The sequence below is a fragment of the Rattus norvegicus genome, chromosome 13 (genome assembly GCF_021556685.1).
Source record: "Rattus norvegicus strain SHRSP/BbbUtx chromosome 13, alternate assembly SHRSP_T2T, whole genome shotgun sequence".
In the NCBI taxonomy this organism is placed as follows: domain Eukaryota; kingdom Metazoa; phylum Chordata; class Mammalia; order Rodentia; family Muridae; genus Rattus; species Rattus norvegicus.
Genome location: NC_141546.1, coordinates 70178759 through 70205494, shown reverse-complemented (window position 1 = coordinate 70205494; position 26736 = coordinate 70178759). Strand labels below are relative to the sequence as shown.

Sequence of the window (26736 nt, the reverse complement as noted above, 5' to 3'; positions counted from 1 at the left end):
GAGACCCCCCCCCATCTCAAAATAAATAAATGAACAGATACATACAGAAATAAGCTAGATATAGCAATCAAGGAAGACATGTGACTTTAACCTCTGGCCTGCACATGCACAACCATACACATATCCATGAGTACATGCGTGCACACACACACACACACACACACACACACACACACACACACACACACGGGGGGGGGACTTAATTTACATTGTATAGACAGCTAACTTTTCATGTGTTTATTCCTTTATACACACATAGACAGAAAGCATACTGAAATGCCCCCCCCCTTTTCTCTACCTGTCTGTCCCTCTCCCCCTTGGTATGCCATGTAACCCAGATAAGCCCGGAACTACTATGTAACCCAGCTGGCTTTGCAATCTTTCCACTCTGCCTCCCATGCGCTGAGATTACAGGCACACACCACCTTGCCTACCACCCTAACTCCGTGTACACTTAATTACAAAGTTCAAGCCCTTTAGAATCTTACATATAATGCAGGGGTTTCCATATCTCAAGGAGTAACGAGATATTTAAAATGGAATTCCTTTTGTCACAGGGTCAAGGTTTGCAATGAGGTGGGGAAAAAAAGAATACTGCCAAGTACCCACATGTTTCAAATCAAAGAGCTAGATCACCCACTGAACCTGCCAGCCCAGTTGTCATCCATCTCTGCCCCGGAAAGGAGCAAGAGTTTATAGTAGGTCTGACTGTGAGAAAATGGGTGGAGTGGTGAACGTTCCTGGAGTTAGTCTTCTTGGCCTCAGGCACAGGGAAGAGGCTTTAAAGGAAGGTGGCTAAACTGACACTTCCTGATAGATGGCTAACTGATTTGTGACACCCCCCCACCCCCGGCGTGGGGGGGATGCAAACTTGAGGAGTCCTTGATTAAAAAAGCAGAAGGGGGAAACAGTATTCTCACTGTATTAGTAAGAAAAAAGATGGTTGCTACTCTCAGAAACAAGCCTGGGTCTTGAGGCTCAGTTCAGGCATTCAGAGACAGAAAGCAAGCATGCTTCTTCCTCATGGTCTTCAATGGCTCAAGGGCTATAGGCTTTCTGCTCACGTTTAACTTTCATGTCAATACTGGTTAAGGGTTTTTTGTTTTCGGTAAGTTTTATAGGATCACACAGAAACCATAGTTAGGCAGAGACAGGATCTGAGCTCAGAAGTTACAGGCTGCAGCCTCTGTGTTCTCTCTACTGTGTTTCTCTCACTGCCCCTGGAGGAAGAGATGGGACAGGATGCTGACGCTCTCCGAGCTGAGCATCTGTAGTGCGCTTGAGGATGTTGATCCAGCTGTTGGAGGGGGAACCGCAGCTCCTGGAGGATCCTTTCCTGACTCTTCAGTTATGCACAGTCTCCACTGTGCGCCTCAGCAGGCTGACCATTAGGCAGAGCAGAGCTGGCCAACTGATGGAGAAGGGACGAGAAGTGTCCTTCATCCTCTCGTCCATGTGTGTTCATTCAGGTAAGATATTTCATCGACCCCCTCCTCCTTTGCATCCCAGAATCCCCAGGGCAATTCCTCTTCCCTCTCTTTCCTTCTATTTAAAAATCTTCTTCGTCTGTCCAGGGCCAGCAGAATTTAATGAAAAGCCAGCTTAGAGGTTATGCCCATGATGAAAGCAAAATAAATTATTTCAGGATAACATGCTTTCGAAAATGAAATTTCAGTGTATTAAACAACAACCAAAAAAAAATTGAGCTGTCTGGCCAATTATCTTATTGTCCAAGAATTTTCTTCCTCTAATTAGCCATACAGCCCATGTAAGCCATACGGTCCGGGTGTGTAATGGCTAATGGATATAGCAGAAAGGGTCACAATTACACAGGCAGCTGAGCAATGAGATTGGTGATCTTTTCCCTTAAGGTTATGGTCTTGGAATACGTGTAAATTCATGGCCATATTTGATGTCTTGTCTAAAATATGTTCTGAAAGAATGGAGCTGCCAGTAACCTTGGCAACAAAACAAGGAAGGAGAAAGGCCTGTGGAATCCACAGATCCTTCAGCAGAGAGCATCCCAGTGTGGCCATTTGGTCCCGTGCCCTCCTTTGACAGACAAGGAAACTGTGGATGAGAGATGCCAGATGGCTTTTCTGAAAACACAGAGGTCCTTAAGGCAGAGTTGGGCCGGGAGCCGTTTCCTAAGCTGCAAGTCCTTTCCCATCCCTGTCTGGAAGCTTGCCTAGGCTTTATTTCCAGTTTGTATATTCACTCGCTTATTTATGTTGAAATGCTTTTGTTTTCGTTTTGTTGACTCTGAAATTATGAAAGTGATACATTTCTTACTGTAAAGAAATTCAAAACAGGAGTTTAGAGTGTAAAGTGTTGAGTTTCCCAAATGCATGTTTCTTTCTAGTAGAAACTTCCGTTAGTGAACCAGAGCGTGCTCTCCTCGAGTTTCTCCTAGGCATTTACAAGCACATCTTTCTTTTTTGTTTCATAGGGGGGAGGGGTGCTGTTCATGTTGTCTGGAGGCTTGCTTGCTTCATTTACTATGTTTTTGTATCAGCATGCAGTTACAGTTTTCTTTGTTTCTGTTTGTTTATTATCTTTTTTTTTTTTTTCAAAACAGGCTTTCTCTGTGTAGCCCTGGCTGTCCTAGAACTCACTCTGTAGAGTAGGCTGGCCTTGAACTTGCAGATCTGCCCGCCTCTGTATCCCAAGTGCTGGGATTAAAGTTGTGTGCCACCACTGCCTGTCTGTTTTTGTTTTTTTGAGACAGGGTCTCTATGTAGTCCTGGCTGTTCTGGGACTTGCCGTGTAGACATGACTGGCCTCAAAACTCAGAAATCCTCTGTCTCTGTCTCCTGAGTTCTGGGAGGATTGAGGTATGTGCCACTATACCCAGGTACTGATTATTTTTAAAATTAAGATATTGCATAAGATTCATTTTCAAATGCACAATTCAATGGCTTTTAGTACACTGTTCAGTCACCACACTAATTCCAGAACACTTCAACACAACACGCATGCACGCACGCACGCATGCACGCTAAAACAGCAGAAGCAGCATGGTATGTATTGCATTTTTCCAGAGAAAGAAAAGCTATAAGATAAATACAGTTTTGTGGGTAAATATAGGTAGGTAAGGGGGAATTACAGGAATCAGCTCACAAAACTGGAGAGCTAGATGTCCTACAGTGTGCCTTCACTAAGCTAGAGGAACAGGGAGGCCAGAGAGAACCCCTTACCCCAGTGCTGTGATAACTTCTTCTGGGGCGATGTGAACAAGCTTCTGTTCACCCAAGAACGGCAGATATGACAAACCAATGCATTTGGTGGGCTTACTTGGAGTGTGGGTGAGGGCTTACATACAGGAGTGTGGGTAACAGCTGCATCTTCACGACGTCCCAGCCCGCCCATCGCGGACCTCACGGAAGCTGCATCCTGAAATCCCACCTTCAGTGAACCTGCCACTTCCTACATAGTCTGCTGCCTCCCAAAATCATTTGCAAGTAGTGGGGAGGGGAGTGGTGGTGGGGAGAAAAGGTGGGTGAGTTTCCTGTGACTCTTCTCTACCATAGCTGTATCGTTCTGTTTATTATGTTACCATGGTTACCGGGCCAAGGAGGTCTCTATTCTAGAATTGGCCATAGGATGATGCCATGATTGGATGAAACGGCTGTGGTATCACCACCACCCCCACCCCACAGTCGAGTTGACAATAAAATGAAATACTCCTTGTATCTGTTAGTTGTTTGTCCCGGCTCTCAACTCACAACTAATAAACTCGACTGTTTTTTGTTTTTTGTTTTTGTTTTTGTTTTTTTTTTTTGATCTGCCTTTTGTGGGCATCTCCTACAAACACGGCAAGGAAATGTGCGGGCTTTTGCGTGTGACTATTTTCAGTTTGCATGTTTGTGGGACTCATCCATGTTGTAGCATAGAATAATAACTTCATTCCTTCTTACAGCTGACTAACATCCATCACACGTACCGTTATTTTTTTTTTACCCATTCCTTAATTAGAGGACATTTGCGCTGATTCCAGTTTTCGTTTTTATGAATGATGCTACTATGACATTGTGTACTTTAAATTCTTTGGGTTTCATTCTTTTGAATCCTGTATAGTGTTTTAGTGTTCCGTGATAATTTGTTGTATAATTTTTTTTACTTGTTATAGTAATAAGGCAGTAAACGCTCGTGCACATTTATTTGAGGGAGACGGTACAATAAGGAGCATTTTGTACTTGAGTCGTTCCGGTGTGGCTTCATGGTTCTGTTAACTAAGTGACTCACTGAGTCTCTGCCTGTTTGCTCATCTAGAAAATGAGCCGTGAATAGAACTTGGCTCCCACGGTTGGTTAATGTAAACAGAGCCATTACATGGGACTTTATACATGATGCATATCCACATGTTAGTATTAGACATAAATATTTCTACAGGTTAGGTTCCTAGAAATAGGATTTGAAGTCAAGTGTTCGTACTTATGATTTTGAAGGATAATAATAATCATTCAATATATAACAGAAGGAAGAAGAAAAATGTCTCTTTCCCCACAGCTTAGTCAATTATGGAAACCGTTAAGGTTTTATGATTTTATCTGCCTCATAGATAAGAATAGTATCTTGTTGCTATACGTCCAAGTGTGTGGTGTGTGTGTGTGTGTGTGTGTGTGTGTGTGAGATGTGGGTGTTACATGCATGTGGGTGTTTGTGTGGGACTGTGCAGGTATGTGTGCAGGTCCCTTGCATGTGTGTACACATATGTGTGGAGACTAGAGGTTGATGTCTTGTTCCATTGCTGTCTACATTTTTACTGAACTTAGAGCTCACCAAGTGGCTAGGCCGACTGTCCAATGAGCTCCGGGATGTACCTATCTCTGCCTGACTGTCCAATGAGCTCCAGGAATGAACCTGTCTCTGTCCTCCCTTTCCTTACCTTAGTACTGGGATTGCATACAGAACCTCGGCTCTTCGTTTTTATGAGTGTTCTGGAGTTTTGAACTTAAGTTCTCTTGCATATATAGCATACACTTTACCAATGGAGCCATGGTTCCAGTCCCTTGCTGCTAAGCTTTCTATTTCTCTAATTACTCCTGAGGTTGTGTCTTTTGATATATTTATTTCTCCTTCTATGAAAATTCCATGACTCGGGCAAACTTTTTTGTTAATAACATTTCAGTACATATTTTAAAAGTCTTTTCACTCAGTTATATTCCCAGCATCCAGGTCAGATGGATCACAACTGCTTGTAACTCTAGCTTTGGGGGAATCTAACACCCTCTTCTGGCCTTCTCGAGTGCACACACACGTAGAATAAATTTTAAAAAATAAATACAAAACTATACTGTATTTTTCCTGATATTTCTATAACTTTTTAAATTTGTCTTTGTAATCTAGTGGGAGTTTGTTTTTGTGTTAAGGTTAGAATTTAACTGTAGGATGATGTCATTATGCAGCAAGGCAGGTCCAGGGTAAGGTGAAGCCTATCATTGGATGAGAAAGAAGGTTAGGCGGGGAAAGCTCTAGGAAGGAGAGAGGAGGAGGAGCTCAAAAAAGGAAGATAGATGGAAACAGAGGAGGAGGAGGATTCTGATCCAGGCGGTCTAGGTCAATTTTATCTTGTCTAGGTGGGTGGTTTCTATCTTTATTAATTGGTAGTGAATTTATTCTGCGGATGTATTACAGTTTGAGAATTTAACATATGACTTTAATTGTTAAACTACAAGTTTCTAGAGCTCTGACTTTACTGGGCTATAGGAGATGTGAGCAAAGTTCCGGGTGGGCAGAGAGACAACCTGTCTCAGTTCTGGAAGCTCAGTTCTGCTAGGCTACAGAATGCCTGGGGCTAGTGTGGTGTGGCGCCATGCTAGAATGGCCCGCAGAATGTGATATGTGTGTCAGGCGTGGTAACAACCCGCCAAAGGGACAATGTGTGAAAGCGGCTGGGAGAGAAATAGCTGGACCACGGGGCTCACGGGGACCGGGCCGAGTGAGACCCTGTGGGTACCAGTTCCGCCTATTTTTTATTTTTACTGCAACATTTAACTGATTTTTTTCTATGTAAATAGCCAGTTTTTCTAATCCATTTCTCCTTAATTATTTGAAATGTCATGTATACTGTGTGCATTAATTTTTTTCCCTTTTTCTTTTTGTTTGTTTCTTGAGACAGGGTTTCTCTGTATAGTCCTGGATGCCTTGGGGCTTACACTGTAAACCAAGCTGGTCTCAACTTTATAGATATCCACCTGCCTCTGCCCTCAGAGTGCTGAGATTAAAGGCGTGCATCACCACTGCCTGGCTTATATTCCGTAGTTGTAAAGGTTTCTTGTGTTCTAGATACTGTGAACATTTCTGAAACTCTCATCCTATTTCTGTATTAGAGTCTTCTCTTCTGACATCGCTTATATCTTACGCTGGCACAAGTAAAGAAAGCATTGACAGCATCGTTTGAGACGTACAGATATCTGCAAACCTACTACACTTGACATTTATGCTCATCCAAACCACAGTTCACCTAGCTGAATCTGTCAATATTACACTATCATAATGGTGAAATTTGCAAAATCGAAATTATTGTTTAGACTCCTCATAGGCCTACATTTGAGTATGTGGATTGTCTTAGTGAGGGTTTTATTGCTGTGAACAGACACCATGACCAATGCAAGTTTTATAAAGGACAACATTTACTTGGGGCTGGCCTACAGGTTCAGAAGTTCAGTCCATTATCAAGGCGGGAGCATGGCAGCAACCAGGCAGGCATGGTGCGGGAGGAGCTGAGTTCTACCCTAAGGAAGCCAGGAACAGACGGAGCATCCTCAGGCAGCTAGGAGAAGGGTCTCCAAGCCAACCCCACAGTGACACACTTCCTCCAACAAGGCCACACCTCCTAACAGTGCCACTCCCTGGGTCAAACATATGCAAACCATCACATGGATGGATATATAGCATTTTGATTGAAAATCACTGGATCAAAAAAAATTTTTTTTTTTTGGTTTACAAAATACTTTTCAACCACCTCTGGTTTAAACTTGTATAAACTTTAGCAACCATGAGATTTGAAGAAAATATCTATGAACGTTTAAGATGGAACCTACATCGTGGGAGGAGGGCGATCATTCTCCCCAGTTTTAGACTAAGAGAGACAGCGCTGGGGAATTTCAAGTGTGTAACTTCCGGCAGGCGGTCCCTTTAGAGGCTGGGCGCATCTTTCCCAACTCCCTCATGCCCTCACCCCACCCTGTTTCCATGTACTTCCCTGCTTCTGAGGTCTTCATGGAAACACTACTGCTGGTGTCCCCACCCAGGGAGTCCCACGCGTGGCGTATAAACTCTCGTCAGAATCACTCAGGTTCCCAGGCCGATGGAGCAACTGCCATCTTGAAAACTGCTAGTTGCCCTGGCAAAGGAAAGAGAAGAGATTTCTAGATGGTCTCTCAACTGGCCATTGATGATGAAGTTGGGAATGACGTAGGTAATGCCTGCTTACAACTCATTGATAAGGAATGGTCCCACAACCTCATCCTCCCATAGAGGGCTTAGGAAGTATAGCCACAGCCGGAATCCAGAAGGGGAACAATAGGACAGACTCTGTGAGAGGCTTAAGCTGCTGTCATAATAGTGTACGTTAGAAAGAGACAGATTTGAACAAGGAGGTGAAAGAGACAGAAACATGAAGGAGGTGTTTACATGCCCGCAGCTGCTGGGTAAAAAGGCTGTGATCCAGTGATATAGGACTAATTCCGTATTGTGTCAGGAGGATGTGGCTTCAGGAAGGCATTTTGCATCAGGATTTCGATGAAAGCCTCATTCCCTGAAATGTCCCCGATTCAGATACAGTTCTTAGCATTCAGAATGCACATTGGAATTACTGGTTTTGTTCATCAGACATTGATTTATTCCCGATGTGAGGAGTTTATATAGATCATCCAGATATTAAGTCACCAAGCCAGAGGGTGTTTTGAATGCATTCGGGGAATGGCAGAGTTATATGTTCTTGAATAAGGGCCTGCCCAGCCCCCATCCTCCCTAAGCCCTCTTTGTATGTGTGTGTGTGCTTCTGTGAGCGAAAAATCAATACCCTCTTGGATAGATGGAAATTGAGCTGTGTCAAGGCATACATGCATTGTCTGATAGCATCTTCCTGCCAGGAATCTAATATATTGATCAAATTTTCCTTGAAGAGTATCCATGCAATATACAATAACAAGACAAGCGAATGGTAGAAAATATTAGTCGTGCACTTTTAAAAACTGTCTCCTTTTACAAAAAGAAAAAAAGAAAAGATGATAATAAGCTGGAGGTTGCCATGCAGGGCATTGCCCCTCCTGAAGAATGTCCCGATGGCCTTGTAATTTCTGGCAGAGGTCACCCACACTCTCCACTCTGCTTCTGCGTTACACCTGCTTCTTACTGCGGGTGAGAAATGATTTTCTCAGTTGGAATACTCCTGTCAAACACAAGCTTCTAACTCCTGCCCTGCTTCGCCTCCTCCCTTCCTCCCCCTCTTAGAGCCTAAGCCACATTCTCTCCCCCTCCCTACCCCCAGCTAACAACAGTGAACGTGTGGGAGGCTATCTGGCTGCCGCTCCACATAGCTACAGAGGTTGTACCTCTGCATGGTTCACATGGCGATTCTGATTGCCGTTAATGGCTGTTGTTATTGTTGTCCCCGTATTCATTCTTAAAAGGCTAGAGTGACAGGAGGAAGGCTGTGTGGCTCTTTTAGATTTGCGGTTCCTAGCTCAGGATGATGACACACAAGCACAAGGGGCACTGTGCTGGCTGACACTCTGATGAGCCCGCCTTTAGTTGTTAAAGAGGAAGGGCCATGGAGAAGCAGAGAAGGGGGCTGTGCCTGTATTTTTAAATAAACTGCCTTGTGATACAAAAGGCAAGGGAAGCATCTGAGATATTAAATCCTAGCTACATGGAAAATTACTCACTTTTTTTTTTTTTTTTTTTTTTGTCGCTAATGACTCTGGTAATCCAAAGGAAAATTATTCCAGTTAAGTGACTCATCTGGAGCAGATTTTCTAACTGTATCTTGGGCAAGGAGGAATCTCTTCAGAGATAACAATTTATTATTTAACATTTTGACAGGTCCAGAGAAGTATAAGTCCATTGAGACCCAATAAAAAGCTGTTCCATTTTTAGCCATGTCTGGATGTTCTCAAAGCACCCAGGTCAGGGTTTGTCAGAGGCAAGAGCGGATGTGGGGGTTTGTATTGTTTTGTCTCCTTTTGTTTCTTTGTTTTTGTTTTTTCTTCACTCGAAGGGTTCCATTGCGATTTGATAAACAGAATCTTATTTTAAAGGAAAAGCTGAGAAATAGAAATGCTTATGAGATTATGATAGAAGTACGGCAGGGCGGAAGTAACGGAAAACACCAGGCCGGAAGTCAGAAACGGGTGCACCCGGTAACAGGGAACACCATGGCGGGAGTCAGAAACGGGTGCACCCGGTAACAGGGAACACCATGGCGGGAGTCAGAAACGGGTGCACCCGGTAACAGGGAACACCATGCCGGAAGTCAGAAACGGGTGCACCCGGTAACAGGGAACACCATGGCGGGAGTCAGAAACGGGTGCACCCGGACTTAAACTCGCTCCTATCTGTTACTGCAGAGATTGTTAGAAGGCACTAGAAGCATTATAATACGCTCTCATTTCCCTACAGCAAATGGGTTTGTTCTGTAAAGGTGAAAAAAAAAATACTGACCCATTGCAACTTGTCATTTAATGTGCAGAACAAACTAGTAGGATTTTTATAGTCTCTATTTTCATGTGTTCAGATACTGTTTCTGACATAGAAACTGTGCATTCTTGTCAGATGCATGGACTAATGTCCTTGTTTCCTGGATGAAGTGATGGTCACACAGAAAAGTTGTCATAAAGTTGGATTAGACCTCGAATGTATTGCACCATTGGCCTTTTAAAACCAGATTTGGGGGCACACACCTCCACCCCCCCTTCATTTTCTTTCTTTTCTTTGGGATCAAGCCCATAGAAGACTTTGAGAGTTTGGTTTGATGCATGATTTTTTTTTTTAATCTTCCTTCTAAGGGAGCGACAAATGACAGCTTTATCCCTGTTGAAGTGAAAATGGATATTATATGTATTTTTAAGGCCCATGGGGGACGAATTGACCCCAGTTTGCATTATACCATTTTTTTGGTATCTTTGCTTAACTTAATCTAGGGTTAATCTTAATACCAATGAAATTGTTAATGTAGAGGTGTCATATAACATTCATAAATCCGGTATGTGTTTAGTGGTAAAGATAGAACAGTTTTGCTTACATTCTGGTTAAGTTATTGTCCTGATAAATGGGAGATTTGAAATACTTGGAAGAATAAGACTTTCTTTTGACTTAAGCTTAAATAACTATTGCCTCGAAAGACCCTCGTTAGACAAAGACAACCAACGAATTCAGGGAGGTGGCTGGGTATTGAATGTTCCTGAAGCTACTAAATATTTTATCAATATGCTTAATTTTTTTCAATAGGTTGATATATGCTTGTCACAATGTCAAGAAAGCTTAGGTGGGAATCAATATACACTACACACGGCAGCAGAGTTAACAGAGAATTATGAAAAAATAGTGCATAATTGTTTCTATTTTTATTTGAAAGGCTGTCTCTGGTTACCCTGAGAAACCTTTTTGGAAGGCACTGGAGCTGTACTAACCTGCACTAACTGCTTTTGCTTGTTGAATTTTTCATTTGCAAAGATAATCCATGCTTTAAAATCTGGAAACCTTTGAAATATGCATCAGGCAGGAGACTGGCGTGGGGATTGCCTTGAGGTCAGGGCTTTCAGTGTCTTGGTTGCTGAATCTGAGGTTTCTGCTAGAGGCCATGAAATATCCCCTTCATTAACTGGTTCTTGGCGGCAAATATAATTAAGAGCTCGCCAGAGATCAGAATGTTGTAAAAAAGGAGATGCCTCCTGTGGTGGGAAAACAGGACCAAAGATGCTGATCCTATGACAAAAGTCTTGGACAACCATTACCCTTTAGTCGGCGGGGACATGATTTTACAGAACACTGTGGAATAAAGCAGCTGTCTGATGCTGGTGGTTTCTGACAGCTAAGGCTGTGGTTCTGGCAGGGGTCCGGTGCAGTGACTTGACTCCACATGTTGACAATTCCTCAGCTTTCCCACATCCCTTCCCAGAGGACACCTCCAGCAAGCCACTTAGGTACGTGTTTGTGCAGGTGGTGGGTCTGCCGGTTTCCCTGGAAGTCATCCTCTTTTTCTTCAAATTTTCCCATTGAGGGTCACTCAAAGGTGACAGGTTTACGCTCCTTGAAGGCTGAGCCTGCTGTTGCTGTGGTTGGCCAAAGCACAGCCCGAGAGAAATGCTGATTTGAACCTGGCAAGCCGGGCAGCTGCCTCTATACTCTCTGGCACCACTGTGCTCAGAGAAGAGCAAAAAAAGTAGCAGGTAGCATTCAAGTCTAGAATTGTAATGAATTTAGAGTGTCCAGATGTATCCTTTTAAAAGGATCAAGCCTGTACCCAGGAAGCCCTTTGAGGATAATAAATTGTTTACTTTTTCCAAAGCAGATAGGAATAGGAAATCTTCAATTGTGCTCGTAGAGATTAGGTTTTAAAATAGCCAGACCCTTTTTTGAGTGGGGCATGGCTGTGTGTGCTAACCCAAGTGCACCACAATTGATCTGTGTCTCACAGCTGGGTCATTAGTTCACGGCTCCCACGATGCCCAGATCCCCTGAGCACACCAATTACACTTTGCTGAAGTCTGCAATAATGAAGTTGAACCTGGTGCTTAAATGAAAATCCAAAACCATCTTGGGCTCGGAAGGAGGCATTTTGAAATGCTAATATTTGCCTTTGTAAGATTATGTACTGTTAATAATCCCCTTTATTGTGCAACTCTCTTTGCTTGCTACAGCAACGAATCAGACCCTCCTTATTACTCAAACTAGATTTCATGCCATTAACTGAACATAATATCAAATAAATGCTTATAAGGTCTATATTCTGGTCCAGAGACTGTGTTATGTGTCCTAGATACACAGCAGTGCTTTGAGGTAATTGATAATATTATCTGTCCTTTAATTTAATCGGAAAATACTTACCTATTATATGTCAAGAAGTCTGGATGTGACTGCGAATACAGCGGACAAGGCTTTGGACTCATGGAACTCCCAAAGTTGCTAGAAGACGCATTGTAAGTAACAATAAGGGAAGGGAAGGAAGACATAAGATGTGGAAAAGGAGGTCTGACCTGGAAAGATGAGATATTTCCACTGAGATGTGAAGGTATGGGAAGCCGGCAGGTGTGCAGGGTAGAGATGATGCGGTGGACAGTGAAGAGCCTGAGGGAGTGATGTGGATCATACAGACAGCACTCTTGATTCAGAACCTGGCTTGTCATTTTGCTCTCTCCCCAGGTGAGTCACTTAACCCTGCACTCTTATTTCCTTGTTTGTTTTTGTTTCTTTTTTTTTTTTTTTTTGAGACAGTTTAGTATAGCCAAGGCTGGGCCCGAGGTACAGCAGAGAATGAACTTGCTATGTGAGAGCAGACGACCTTGAACTCCCCGTTTTCTGGCCTCCACCTAGAATGCTAAGATTGCAGGGGTGCAGCTCCTCGCCCAGCTATTTCCTTATCTATAGAGCAGCTGTACTTAAGCTAGCTGTTGCTCTGTTAAATGAGTTACTGTGTGCCCAGGACATGGTAAGCATTGTAAAAATGCTAGTTCTTTAAACAAGACAGTGAAAGTATATTGAGTTACCCATTGCCTGGAGTGTAATATACAGAATAAGAACTGAGCTTAGGAAAGCTGACAGAGCTCGGATTACAAGAACCCAGTCCAGAGGGCAGTCATGTAAACATGGGAAGGAGTTTATTGATCTGGGCAGCAACAGGAAGTCATTGACAAGGTTTAAGTGGCCAGTGACACGATATGATTCCTATAGGCCGAGGGGGATAGGCAGTGGGTAGATTGCAGATACCTAAAACAGAGAACATTTAGCTATGGACTGAAATTGTGAATGAAGAAGAGGGAAAAATAAAAGAAAGCCCGCAAATCTCTTATGTTCAAATAATGGAGAGGAACAATATAATTGTGGATGTATGTGGGTTGATAGATTGGGGGAACTCTTTTTCCCCCCTTTTCTTTCCTAGACTTGTGTTTCTCAGAGGTACGAACCCTCCTAGTCTGACTGTTGAGGTGAGCTGAGCAATGTTGGTGGTATGGAAAATGATGAATGAAAGCCAAGCTATAGACAGCGAACAAGAGGATTTCCTGGGGAAATTGAGGCATCGATGAAAAACTGTGAGTCAGCTGGTGTCTGAGTGTTACTGGCACCATATCGCCTAGGGGTAAGCATTGCTCAGCAGCTCTCAGCCGCTCCTGGATGGAGAGGAGACAGAAGCCTCTGGGAGTCACATCAGATAACACTGTCACTGACACTGCAGTATCGTGACATTTATTAAAGGTTTGCTCCGTACTCCGTGCTGTTTTAAGACCCTCGTAGACATTATCTCATTTAATTGGATGCATGCAGGTCTTTCATGTGTTCCTGCATGAGACCAGGCAGGCAAGGCATTAGATAATGAAGTACCCAAGGAAAACTCTAGCTGTATCTTGGCCGCCACGTCTCCTGAAGGCTGGACTGTCTCCTTGTAGTTGAACAATTTCGAAACTGAGGTTAGATTCTTCTGGTAGATCAGAAAATAAGGCACCAGGGCACTTTCTCAGTTGTCATGAGTACATGTTTTGGTTTGGTGTGTTTTTTGGTTTTTTTGAGACAGGGTTTCTCTGTGTATCCCTGGCTGTCTTGGAACTCACTCTGTAGACCAGGCTGGCCTCCAATTCACATGGATCTGCCTGCTTCTGCCTTCCGAGTGCTGGGACTAAGGTGTGCACTAAGGCTTGTCACACCTGCATGCTAAAAAGGGTTTCCCTCCTCAAAACACCCTGGCTTCAGTATAATATCATTTGGATTTTGAATGCAACCCCATTCCTACCTCCTTTGGGTTATCCAAGGTGATTGATCATGGGAAGAATTACTCTAAATGGGAGATCTGGCCTGCCATAATTTAAGAGGGGAAAAAGGGTCACCTGGTCCATATGGATATACTATTCACCTCATAAATATTCAAAAAACTTCTTAACAATCTACGACACAAGCGAGATACATTGGTGTACAACTTTAATCTCAGCATTCGAGAGACAGAGGCAGGCATGGATAACTGTAGAGTGAGGCCTGCCCGGTCTACACAGCAAGTCCCAGACCAGTGAGAGCAACATAGTAAGATCCTGCCTCAAAAACAACTATAGCAGCAACAACAAAAATCTACAATTCAGAGCCTAACACACTGCTAAGTTTACACTGCCCCACCTCTTCAGGGTAGCCCACTCCCGTTTTTTTCTGGAATACATGCTTTTAAGAAAATACACTAGTCTCAGTTATGTGTGTTGTGTGGATAAGGGCACGCAAGTGACAGAACCCACAGGTACTAGCGTCATCTGGGTTTCCCAGAGCTGGAGTTACAGTCAGTTGGAATCTACTTCCTAATGTGGGTCTGGGAATCAGACTTGGGTCCTCTGCAAGAGTGAGCCATGCTTTCATACTCACTCTTAACTGTTAGGTCATCTCTCCAGTCCTGTATTCTTTACCTTGCTTTGTTCAATCAACAACGTGTCATGACTTAAGTGACTTAAAATAATAGAAAGCTATTGTTCCTCAGTTTTGGAGGCTAGACGTCTGAAAGCAAGGTGCTGAGTAGGGCAGTGCTTCCTCTGAAGAGACAGAGGGGCTCTTCTTAGCTTCCAGTGGCGACTGCTGATGATCTTCGGTGTCCCTTGGCTTGCGGCTGAGTTACTCCATTTTTTGCCTCTTCGGACACAGCCATGCTGCCTGTGTTTCTGTTGTCGAATAGCATTACCTTGCTCTTTTTTTTTTTCTGTAGTGTGTGTGTGTGTGTGTGTGTGTGTGTGTGTGTGTGTGTGTGTATGTGTGTGTGTGCGTATGTAGGTTAGAGTTCAATGTCAGGTGCCTCACTCAATCACTCTCCGCCTGATTTTTTTGAGACAATTTTTCCTTAAACCTGGAGCTTGCTGCTCAGGCTAGACTGCCTGGGTAGAAGCCCCAGGGATCTTCCTGTTGGTTCCTCCCAGGGATGACCTAGCTTTTTGCATGGGTACTGGAGATTGAACTCGGGTCTTAATATTTACACAGCAAGTACTTGCCAGCCTCCATTCCCGTGTTCTTATAAGGACACCAGTATCATTAGATTATTGTCCACCCTAAAGCCTTTTCATAACTTAATTACATCCACATCAACCCTATTTCCAAAGTCACATTATGAAGTTCTAGGGCCTGGGTACAATACATTATTTTTAGGGCACACAATGTGGTACCAGTTCTTTCAATTATCTCTGAAAGCACATACAGGAGGCCTCCTGCATGCACACGCACTGGACTCTTTGTGTCCTTGTGCATCTCTCTCTCTCTCCAGCTTTGATTTGTTACAATGATGCCTTTCACAGTGGTAGCAAAGCCAATATAGTACAACAAAATCGACCAACAAAGAAGCCTCAGATGGATGATGCTCCCCCAAAGAGTGGCCATGTCTTTGATGTCACTGCGTCCTCTTGTGCTGTCATGAGCCATCTCTGATCTGGTAATCGGTGGTCTATTCTGTCCATTCTGAACTCTCACATCTGCCACATCATTACCTTGCCAACCCCACAGTTGTACCTCTCCACCTGCTTTGTAGATGCAAAACAGGGCTCTACCCCATGTTGAACTCTGTTCACATGTCTGTAGGTCTGCTCCCTAAGCTCAGCTGGGCTAGAGACCAGTCAGAATGAAGCTGCTGCTTAAGGTTTACTACTTATCCCTCCTGCTGTTACTGACCTTGAACCAATGTCCTTGAGGCAAGCAACCCTGTGAGTCTCACCTTTCTTTCCACCTGGTCTGATGGTAGTTATTGGTATCAGTTGGCACAAGTAAAACTTCGATTTCCCAAACATGTCCAAAAGTCAACAGGAACTGAAGAAATGTTTCATAAGAGTCTAAACTCTTGGGGGGACCATTTAAAATAAGTCTCTCTCTCTCTCTCTCTCTCTCTCTCTCTCTCTCTCCCTCTCTCTCTCTCTCCCTCTCCCTCTCTTAGAGACAGGGTCTCATTATGTAGCTTTGACTGTCGTGGAAACTCTATGTAGACCAGGGAAATAGCCTCAGAATCACAGGGATTCACCTGCGTATGCCTCCGGAGTACTGAAATTAAAGTTATGTACCACCACACCCAGCTGAGTTCTAGTCTTTCAAACAAAGGGCATCCTTTCTCCTTGCTGACTAGCACAGCAAATATGCTATATGCTATGGAAAAAGGAGGAAGAAGTTTTGTCTTGATCAATTTTTTATAGGAGTCACACAAGGCAAGAATTGTTTTTTTTTTTTTATGACCCTATTAGCTCAGAACAGAACACAAAGAGACAAACATGTTCTCACTCCAAGACCACATGCTGTTTTAAACACGTTCTGTGGGCATGTTTTCAACATCTCTCTGTTTCCAGCCAGTGACCTTAGGTCTAATTACCACATTTTACACATACATATAATGTTCTGAATCAGGGGCATGAATGGTTCAGAAGGGAGAAGCAGGGAACATGGACTAGGATTGAAGCATTCAATGCTACACATTCATCTGAGCTTATGAGAGACACTTACATCAGGAATCCAAAGACTGGCTACATTGTTTCTTTTCAAAGATCAGTTCATTCTAAACAATATACTATTAACTTTGGGTGAGAGTTTGATTAGTAAAAAGCAAGCTACAAGCAGCATTTCTCTGAACAATCTTTCCCACCAGGAGCCCTACAATAAGTAACAATTAGCTTTTCAAGCTATGACCATGGTTTCCTCTGATAGACGTTGGAACTAATTTCCTTAAAAATGTAACTATAACGTAAGGTTTCTCCTTGGTAACTGTTAGGTTATGCTAGTTCTTGGACCTGCTGCTAAAGAGATGAAAAGAATTTCTCCCCTTTAGAAAGGCTATTCCTATGTACCACACATTTAATTTTAACACGTCTCTTGCCAAATCTGCTAAATCCACTGACTGAGATGCTTAATACCAGTCCACGTCTGTCACTGTAGGATAACACAACCATGCCCAGCAATATTTAACAAGAGTATGTTTTGATGTATTCTTCTTGTGAGTATTCCTATTATTAAAGTAATTATAAATGTTTGTACCTAGTCCTCACCATGACAATTTTCACTTTCACCACAAAAAGCAAAGGCTTGATTATAATTATACCTGCACGTCTTTATTCCTTTTTGCCTCCCACACAAGGTATCAATCTTAAGTTAGTTGTTACTCGTTCTATGTACAAAGACTTATTGAGTTGAGTGTTCCTTATATTCCTTGTACTAGCAGAAAACAGAAAGAAATTAGCTTTCAGGAACCTGTTTTTAAAAAGATCTAGACTACCTAAGTCCTCCATTCAAGAAACACTGAGGCTAAGTTTGGTGGTACAAGCCTTTAGTCCCAGCACACAGGGGGCAGAGGCAGAGCAGAGGCAGGCAAATTTCTGTGTGTTTGAGGACAGCAAGTTTTGCATAGTGAGTTCCAGGACAGCCAGGACTACATAGAAAAAAAATCCTGTCTTGAAAAGCCAAGAAAGAAAGGAGACATAAAGATAAAAATATCTATAGATTGATTGATTGACTGATAGGTAGATAGATAGACAGACAGACAGACAGATAGATAGACTGACTGAGCATCTATTATATCTTAGTTGTGCCATATGATAGGGGAGCAGAGCTGGCAGGGTATGGGCTTCCACAAGTGCTGATGGTTGCTGTGGGCATGGGAATTTCACTAAGAGGGGACCTAACATTCAAGCATATGAGTCTACAGGGGCTGTTCTCATTCAAAACACTGCAGTGGCTGATACTGTAGAGATAGGGACAGACGCAAGAGGTATTTTAGACACAGAGTAAGCAAGTTTCTTTCCAGAGAAGTTTGAAAGTAAAGTATTAACAATGTAGGTGACTGAATTATTCCAGCCTGAATCCAAACAACCTGGAAATCAGCACTGGCTTCACCACAGAGGATCTATTTCAATGCTTCTCAAGAATATACCACTGAGCAAGACCAAGCGCCTGATTTATCTCCAGATGGAGCATTTGGGTTTCTTCTTTACGGATGCCTTTCCTGAGTTATGTAGTCTATAAGGACTTCAGGGAGTAATAAACAAATGCTTTGGTTTGTTATTTTTAAAGACTGTCATCAGAGTTCACCTTGAAGGGACATCAGATTGAGATAATGGTTTTTGTTTCTGTTTATTTTTAATTTTTCTTAAAGATTTATTTATCATATATAAGTACACTGTAGCCATCTTCAGACACACCAGAAGAGGGCATCGGATGCCATTACAGATGGTTGTGAGCCACCATGTGGTTGCTGGGATTTGAACTCAGGACCTCTGGAAGAGCAGTCAATGCTCTTAACCACTGAGCCACATCTCCAGCCCATGGTTTTTGTTTTTTAAAGTAGGTGTTTCCCTTCTTGGTACCCCCTCCCTTATTCATAGCGTCTTCCTTGACTCTCATTAGCAAGAGCCTACAGAAGTTGCCTTCATATGCACATACATGTACAGTAAGCCTTCAGATCTTTCCTCCTTCACTCTTTCAGTCTTTTGGACGCACTGCCCTTTACTAGGCAAACCCTTCTCCCTATCTGCCCAGATCTAACTGTTTTTTTCTTTTCCAAGCCCTTTTCTCACCAACTTCTACCCTGATTCTTAGCGCTAATGATACAGCTAGGGAAAAACAAACAAACAAAACCTATGTGTTATGAGGAATTGTAAAGTGTTTGCCGGAGGTGCTGGCCTTCCCTGACTGGTTTTCCTAATGCTAGTCTGTCATGCTAAAAGGGCTTTCTTCTCCCTGTTCAAGTCAGAGGCTTGGAGTAGCTTGTGGAAGTGTCCATGAAGAAAGCAGCTCTTCCCTAGAGACATGTACCCTGGTGTCGGGGTCACTAAAGATTTAAGAAAGAGGGCTCTGCTTCTGCTCCAAATATTATACTTTTCCAATTGCAAAATCCATGTTAATCTAAAAAGACATAACCAGTATGTCCAAATGTTGATATTATTTTCTTCATAGGAGCTTACTGTGCAGTGTGTATGTGTGTGTGTGTGTGTGTGTGTGTGTGTGTGTGTTGCCTTATACTTTTAAGACATTCTAAAGTCTCTACAACTAGGATATACTAATATTAACATGGTAATTAAGAAACCATGTATGCATTAAAACCAAGATTCTGCGAGGTAAGGGTTTTCAATTAATTACATTGTTAATTCATTCGTTCATTCGTTGAGGATCTAACCCAGTGCCTTGCTCAGCTACTGAGACCTTAAATTTCTCTTTTTATATCTTTTCATTTATTTAGTGTGTGTGTGTGTGTGTGTGTGTGTGTGTGTGTGTGTGTACATATGCTCGGGCATGGTTCTCATGCAGAGGCAGAGGAAAATCTGTAGGAGTAGCTCTCTGCTTCTATCTTATATGATCCCGGGAAAGAACTCAAGTCATCAGGTTTGGCAGGAAGCACCTTTACCCACTGAGCTATCTTTTCAGCCTGATACTTTTTTTAAATTTTGATGCCGGACGGGTATTTTTGATTGAATGTACTGGAAACTAAACATGACAACTCATGAATTTAGTAAATTTGGTCCAAGGCCTTTTACGAGGGATTATGAGGCCAAGGTTACAGGAGATTTAGCTAGGCTCCTCCAGACCTAGCAAAGGCTTAGACCTTAGCAAAGGGGATGCCCTGCCGCCATCAGGTGTTGGCGGCATATAAAACTGCTCGCCACCCCAGTTCTCTCTCTGCTCTCAAGTGTTCCTGGCCATTCTTTCTCCTCCCCCTCTGTTCTTCTCTATCCCGCCTTCTCTGTCCTCATGGCTCTGCTCCTGTCTGTCTGCCTCTACCCCTTCTCCAGGTCCTCGCTCCCCTCCTTCCCCCAAACACCACCTTAATACCAGGTCTGCTGCATGGCATGATTTCTCAGGGGATCACCTTGTCGTGGGCCCACCAGGTAAATGCTTCAGACTTCTCAGTTTCCCACTACACTTGTAGGTTTCTCACTCTAACATAAATTTCATCTAGCGTATGAGCTGGGGGTTGATCTGAATTCTAACCACATATATTTTGTGAAAAGAATGGATCTTCATAGATTTGAAACTTGTCATTCAGATCACTCCTGGGGGGGGGGAGAAAGAATGAAATCTCATGCATTAAAGAGCCTACTCATATTGCTTCGTGGCATCTGCTATGTTAAGTGCCGTTAAGATAGTCATGGTACCTGTCCCTAAGGAGCCGGTGCAATCTGGGAAAGATTATCTCTCTCTAACTTTAAAGCATTAGCAGAAAATAGTGATTCTTCTCCTTTGATCCAGACATCTGTGAGTGTAATGAAAGACAAAGCCGTGTCAAAGCGAACTACATGGTGGCCTGCAGCAGTCTTTATTGTCTGAACAGAAAGCAAAAGGCTCTTGTACGTAACCCCAAACAAATAACCTAAGCACCATTTGCTAGTCATTTTGATCCTAAATCAAAATAACCTACCTGCCTTGTGCCTTTTCATTCATTCAGGGATGTTTTATTTGTTTTGCTTCCCCCCCCCCCCCCGTCAGGGTTTATGTGCAGATAACAGAAAACTACCCTAGCAATTTAAAGCAGGTGAGGCTAACTTCAGGGAATTGGATGTTTACAACTTCCAATTGGGAGGGTTGGAAGAGCAGGTGGAAATTTGGTCTCAATACTTTTAACCTAAGGGCTAACATAAAGCTCACTGCTTCCAACAGAATAATAAGATAAATTACCAGGCTAAGGATGTGGCTCAGTGGTAGAGTGCTTGCTTACCATGTGAAAGGCTCTGGGTTCGATTCTGACGACACACACACACACACACACACACACACACACACACACGCTCGCACACACACATGCACACACACAAACACACACACACACACACACACACACACACACGGAAAGCTAGGGGAAAAAGAGAGGAAAGAAATAGCAATAACAAAACCAGGAAGAACACTGCAGCAGCTCTTACAGAGGAACTCACTTCTCACTTCTGTGTAAGTCCAGGCTTCCGATCTCTAGCTTTCTTTTACGTCTGCGTATGCTCCTCAGTTAGCACGTGGGCTGGTTATACTTCCTTACCTGCTTTCTGAAACCCTTAGCCAAGAGGTTTGAGCTCCTGCTGCTAGGAGACGGAACACACTCAACTTTTACTGTTGGAAGAAGCAGTATTAGGGGTGCTCTGCAGAGGCCCCTTGTTTTTAGATGCACTCCAACCTACCCATTCCATCCTCTATTTCAACATGAAAGTCAGAATCAATCACTTCACCAGCAAATGAATGCTCTTTTACTTGCTGACTTAGCATTAGGAAGACCTATATTGGGCCTGCAGTCCCAGCATTGTGTAGTATAAAGCAGGAACAGATGCCTTGAGTTAGAGGTTTGCCAGGGCTACAATGAGTTTGATACATAGATACATATGTGTCTATGTATCTATGTATCTGTGTGTATGTATGTATGTATGTATCTATCTATCTATCTATCAATCTATATATGTATCTCTGTATCTATGTATGTATCTATGTATGTATGTATGTATGTATGTATGTATGTATCTATCTATCTATCTATCTATCTATCTATCTAGAGTGCAGTTGGTGAAGTGTTTCCCTTGTAAACATAATGATATGGGTTTGGTAAGTTCGGTAAGAGCATCATCTCCTCTGGTAGCACAGCTCCCAACTATAACTGAGTCACCAACAAGCTATTCCATCACTCTGTACCTGCATATGCTTGTAGGAGACGAGGTACATGGTGAGACCAGTGAAGTCATTATCTCTTTCCCTCCTCTTGGCAGAAGCAATAGTGAATGGTGATTACTGCTGTTCACAGGCTCACTACTGGCGAAACGAAACTGGACAAAACCTCACATCCAGGGCAAGTATCTGTTCCAGTGAGAAGATACTGCCTTTCTGCCCCGCCCCCAGGATGAGAAGACTGATGTGCTCAATGTACTCCCTTGTTACTGACTGGCCTAACCCCATTCCTATATAACAGTGTGTTAAGGGCTCAGCACTGCTCCTCGTTGGCTGCCAGATCTCACTGATGAAGGGACTCCTCCGTCCTTGCCACAATGACCACTTTATTCATGAGCCCCTTGGGCAAACCCCAGAGTGGCTGGTGAAAGGGGCTGACTGACATCCATTGAAAATCACTCTGTGTGTGGCTATTAACTCTGCAGCAGCAGCCGTGGGCACAGTCCTGAATTCCTATCCCCTGTTCAATGTTCTTGGCTTCAAAATTGGACTCTGGTTACCTTAAACAGAAATAGATTTTATTGCATGGTTTTGGGTAGCTCACAGCATCCATGTGGAAGCAGGTAAACAAATCTAAGAAAAAGGCAGAAGCCAAGAAAAGCTCACAGCCAAGAACAGAGCAGAGGATGCGGCAGCATGGTACCCTATCTTTAGCACTTTGGACACTCTCATTTCTCCTTGCTGGACTCCTGAGTTTGCTTCACCCTCTGAGGATATGCTCTAGCTGTTGCCATGTTTTTTGGCTATTTTCCCATGAGGCAAAATCCCTGACAGAAGCATGTGTTTGGCCAAATCTGTGCTCCTTGTCAAGAGTTGGGGTGTGCTTGTTTTAAGCTTAGAGATGGTATTGGTCTTGTCTGACATCGGACTCAGCAGACTTACGGTCTAGGTAAGCAGCATCAGTGAAGATAACCAAAACCTGGTGAGTAGCTATCATGTCCTCTAAGCCTCAGTTTCTTCATCTGTACAATGGAGACCATAATAGTCTTTTAGAATTCTTGCCCTTTATAACAGTCTTTATCCTAATATTAGTTTTCTGCTTCATAAGACTTCAGAGGGCTCCTACAAGCCTTGCTCAACTCAGATCTCATTGCCCTGAGCAAATGGATTCACGTGTGTCCTTCAGAAAGAGTTTATATGTGTGTTCTTTTAGCTTCCCTCCCCACATTGGTTAACTACACTTGCCCTGGTTATTGTTATCATCATTATCATCACCACCACCATCATCATCATCATCTCCACCCCCAAGACTGAACTGAAGTCAGGTTCCTCCTCTGCTCAAACCCTCCTTTGACTGGGCTAGTCTGCCTTCCTTGAGCCTCAGCTTAAGCTTTCATCCCTGGATATTCTCTCTCTCTCTCTCTCTCTCTCTCTCTCTCTCTCTCTCTCTCTCTCTCTCTCTCCATCCACTGGTTTCTGCCCTGTAGCTTGTGCAATCAAATGCTGCAGGGACACATTCCCACACTCATTGGATGTCACTGACTCTGCAGTTATTAAAATAGAACTCATTGCTTTTGTAGATTTAATTAAAAACAATACAAAAACATGCAAAGAGTAAGAGTGACTTTTAATCTCTAACCCGAAGAAAGCCTTGCTCCTGTCTGTCTAGCCAAACACAAAGATATTTATGGTTTGTTTTATGTCAAGAAAATTTATGTGTCCTCTCTTTCCTGAATAATCACTCCCCTAGCTGTAGGCTGAATCATTCTCATATATATGTATATATGTGTGTGTGTGTGTGTGTGTGTGTGTGTATATATATATATATATATATATACATATACATATATATATGCTGTTATTTCTCCTGTTTGAGAGTCTCTATTAGTACATTCTAACCTGATGGTCACCTTATTATTCTGCTCCCTTTTAAGGAAGTATTTTTTGAAGCAATGATGAGTTCCCACTGTATTGACTTCCTCTCTTTCCTGCGGTCTCCTTTGCAGATTCCTCCCCCTCACTGTAATCAGTCAGCCTGGGAGCGCCCCAAGGACCGTCCTTAGAGTCTTCTCTTTTCTGTCTGTTCTCATTCCCTGAGTAACCCACTGGAGACTTGTGGCTTCAAATACCATTTTTATCCAGTCAATTCAGAAGTTTATATGGGTTCGTGTCTTCATCTAGGCCTTGCTTCTCTGCTGTTGGACATGTGGACCCCCACGTCTGGCAAACATTCTCAATATAGCACGTCTCCGTGCTCTATCCTCTACACTTACTCTTCCTGTTGTATTTCCCAGCCCCATCCTTCTAGTTCCTCGGGCAAAAGGCCTTGGAGTCTTCCTTGATACCTCACTTTTTAAAAAAAAAAAAGTTTAATTTTTAAAAATTAGTTCATTAATTAATTTAATTTACACACCAACTGCATTTCCCCTCCATCCCATCAGCTCCCCCTCCCTGTCTCCTCAGAAAAAGGACGGCCTCCCAAAGGCCTTGATACCTCTCTCACAGCTACTACACCAAGTCTTATCTGCTCTGTCTCCAAAATATATTTCAATTTTTTACCACATCTCAACGCCTTCACTGTTTGCCTCCTGATCTCTCTTGGAGAGAGTGTTTATAATCTCTTCAGTAGTGTATTTATAACCTCTCTATGTTGTTGGTTGAGTTGTAACCCCTCGAAGGGAGATATTAAAATCCTACCTGAGAATATGACCTTATGTGGACTTAGTACCTTTGCTAGTATAATCAAGTTAAGGTGAGTGTATTAGTCAGGGTTCTCTAGTCACAGAACTTATGGGTAGTCTCTATAGTAAGGGAATTTGTTATGATAACTTACAATCTGTAATCCAACACCCACCCCCCAACAATAGGCAGCTGTGAATGGAAGAATTTGGTAGTTGCTCAGTCCCACAAGGCTAGCGTTTCACCTGGTCTTCAGTAGAAGCAGATTCCAACAGATGTGTTGGCAAGCAAATGCCAGCAGGTGACAGTGAATCTTCCTTCTTCCAATGCTCTTATGTAGAAGGACTGGGTAGCCAGGTGTGGCTCAGACTAAAGGTGTGTACCACCACGCCTGGATCTGGGACTTGCTTTGTCCCAGGCTGACCTTGAACCCGAGATCTCCTTGCCTTAGTCTCCTGGGATTAAAGAAGTGTATTACCTGGCCTGGGCCTAAGCTTTTCATGGCCACTATGCCTCAAGATCTCCATGCCAAGATTCAGGTCAGAAACTTGTGTCTTCCAGGCTCAAGATGTGGATCACAGGTGAGCCCTTCAATTCTGGATTGTAGTTCATTCCAGATATAGTCAGATTGACAGCCAGGAATAGCCACCACAGTAAGCTTATAGGTCAAGTAAAGATGAGCTTATAGTGGGGTCGAATGGGTTCTAATGCAATAAGACTGGTATTTTTGGAGGAAGAGAAGGCAGAAAGGAGGGAGAGTGTCTTGTGAAACAAAGACCTAGGCAGGCAGAATACCATGTGGTGAAGGAGGAAGAGAGGGACTGGCACAGTGGCGAGCCAAGAACACCAAACACATCTGATATCAGGAACTCAGGGATGGTGCAGCACAGATTTCCCACTGGTGTCATTCAGGGGACACAGTCTTAGTGGAACCTTGGGACTTTTACTCCTAGCCCACAGAATTGTGAGATAAAATTCTGTTACACACTCACCCTCACTTTTCCTTTCTTTTCTTTCTTTTTCTACACAACAGAAGCAGTATACCTTATCTGATCGACAACATACAAAAGATAGATATTTGTCCAGAAAGCTCAACACGGAAGCATAATTTGACTCAAGAACTCTGCTGGAGGCTCACAGAAGTTGGAAGCTGGTATGCAGACATCAACACTCACAGCAACAGTAGCCACCATACCCGAAGCATAGAACCAGCCCGAACGAAGGAGCAGCAGCAGACAGCTCGGTCAACCGTGCATGCAATAGGATATGTTCCGCCTCTAAAAAGAGTGAAATGCTGACATATACTACAACATGGACAAACCGTGGAAAAAACACGCTAAGTGAAAAAAACAAAACAAACAAACAAACAAACAAACAAAAAAACCAAACCCAACAGCGACTAAAAAAATAACAGCCGGGAACTAGGAAAAGGATATTCTATGAAGTCAGAAAGTACAACAGAGATTTCCAGGGGCTGGGGGAAGAAAAAATGAGTTGTTGCTGTTTAACAGAGACAGGCTTCAGTTTGAGACTGAGAAAAAGCTCTGGGACTCGATTAGTGACCCTGACAGTGCAGACGCTGACCGCGCAACGCGTTAAACATTCATAGTGCCATCGATAAGTGCATGTGAATAAAAGGGAAACTTTGTCATGTACCACTAATTTTAAATGTGTAGTTGTGACAGAAGAGAGGTTCTTATGACATGTAAAGTTCCCCCTCTCCCCAAAAGGTAAACATGTAAAGGCCTCAAGGCTCTCAATTTATTTCTCTTTAGCAGCTCCCTCCTCCCGGTCGGGCGGTACCATTTTCCCGGGGACACTCACCACACTGGTGTACTTGCTGTTCTCCCAGCTCTCTGCACATCCCACTCTCAGGACCTTGCCCTTTGCAGACTCCTCAGCTTTGAAGGCTGCTCTCATCTCCCACCGCCATCTCCAACCTCTGCTTACATAGTTCTCACCCTGCCTTCCCCCAAGTCTCTTACTTGAACTAACCTCATCAGGAAGGCCCTGCCTCACCGCCCTATATGAAATTATACAGTATTCTTTCTCTCCCCACCCTATCTTCTTTTTCCTCCGTAGATGTGGATCCCCAGGTAACCTGTTATACACTGCTTCATCCTGTTTGTATAGCTTGACTTTTGGCAAGCTCCTGAACCAGAGACTTTCAGTCACTGCCCTAGCCACTGTGCCCTGTAGAGAGCCTGGTGGCTAATACTTGTTAAATGAGGATTTGTTGAATGGATGTTGAATAAAAACAAATGTCATACA

At 43.2% G+C, this 26736-nt stretch overlaps 2 long non-coding RNA genes across 5 annotated transcripts in view; one reads left to right on the top strand and one right to left on the bottom strand.

Annotated features, from left to right (window-relative positions):
- Nucleotides 1–3537, bottom strand: part of LOC102553685 (uncharacterized) — a 30232-nt gene extending 26695 nt beyond the window's left edge. The window contains exon 1 of one of the 2 annotated variants that reach the window (XR_015636038.1): nucleotides 3295–3537. This is a non-coding gene — a long non-coding RNA (uncharacterized LOC102553685). The remainder of the gene's footprint in view (nucleotides 1–3294) is intronic. The other variant, XR_015636037.1, reaches the window with a different exon arrangement.
- LOC148001699 (uncharacterized) lies at nucleotides 725–26736 on the top strand. Of its 3 annotated transcripts, none has more exons than XR_015636041.1 (3): nucleotides 725–1469; nucleotides 21888–21967; nucleotides 25499–26736. It is a non-coding gene; the product is annotated as an uncharacterized LOC148001699 (long non-coding RNA). The 3 variants fall into 3 exon arrangements; XR_015636043.1 differs by having other exon boundaries at nucleotides 764–1469; nucleotides 21888–22768; XR_015636042.1 differs by lacking the exon at nucleotides 725–1469 and adding an exon at nucleotides 12086–12146 and having other exon boundaries at nucleotides 21888–22768.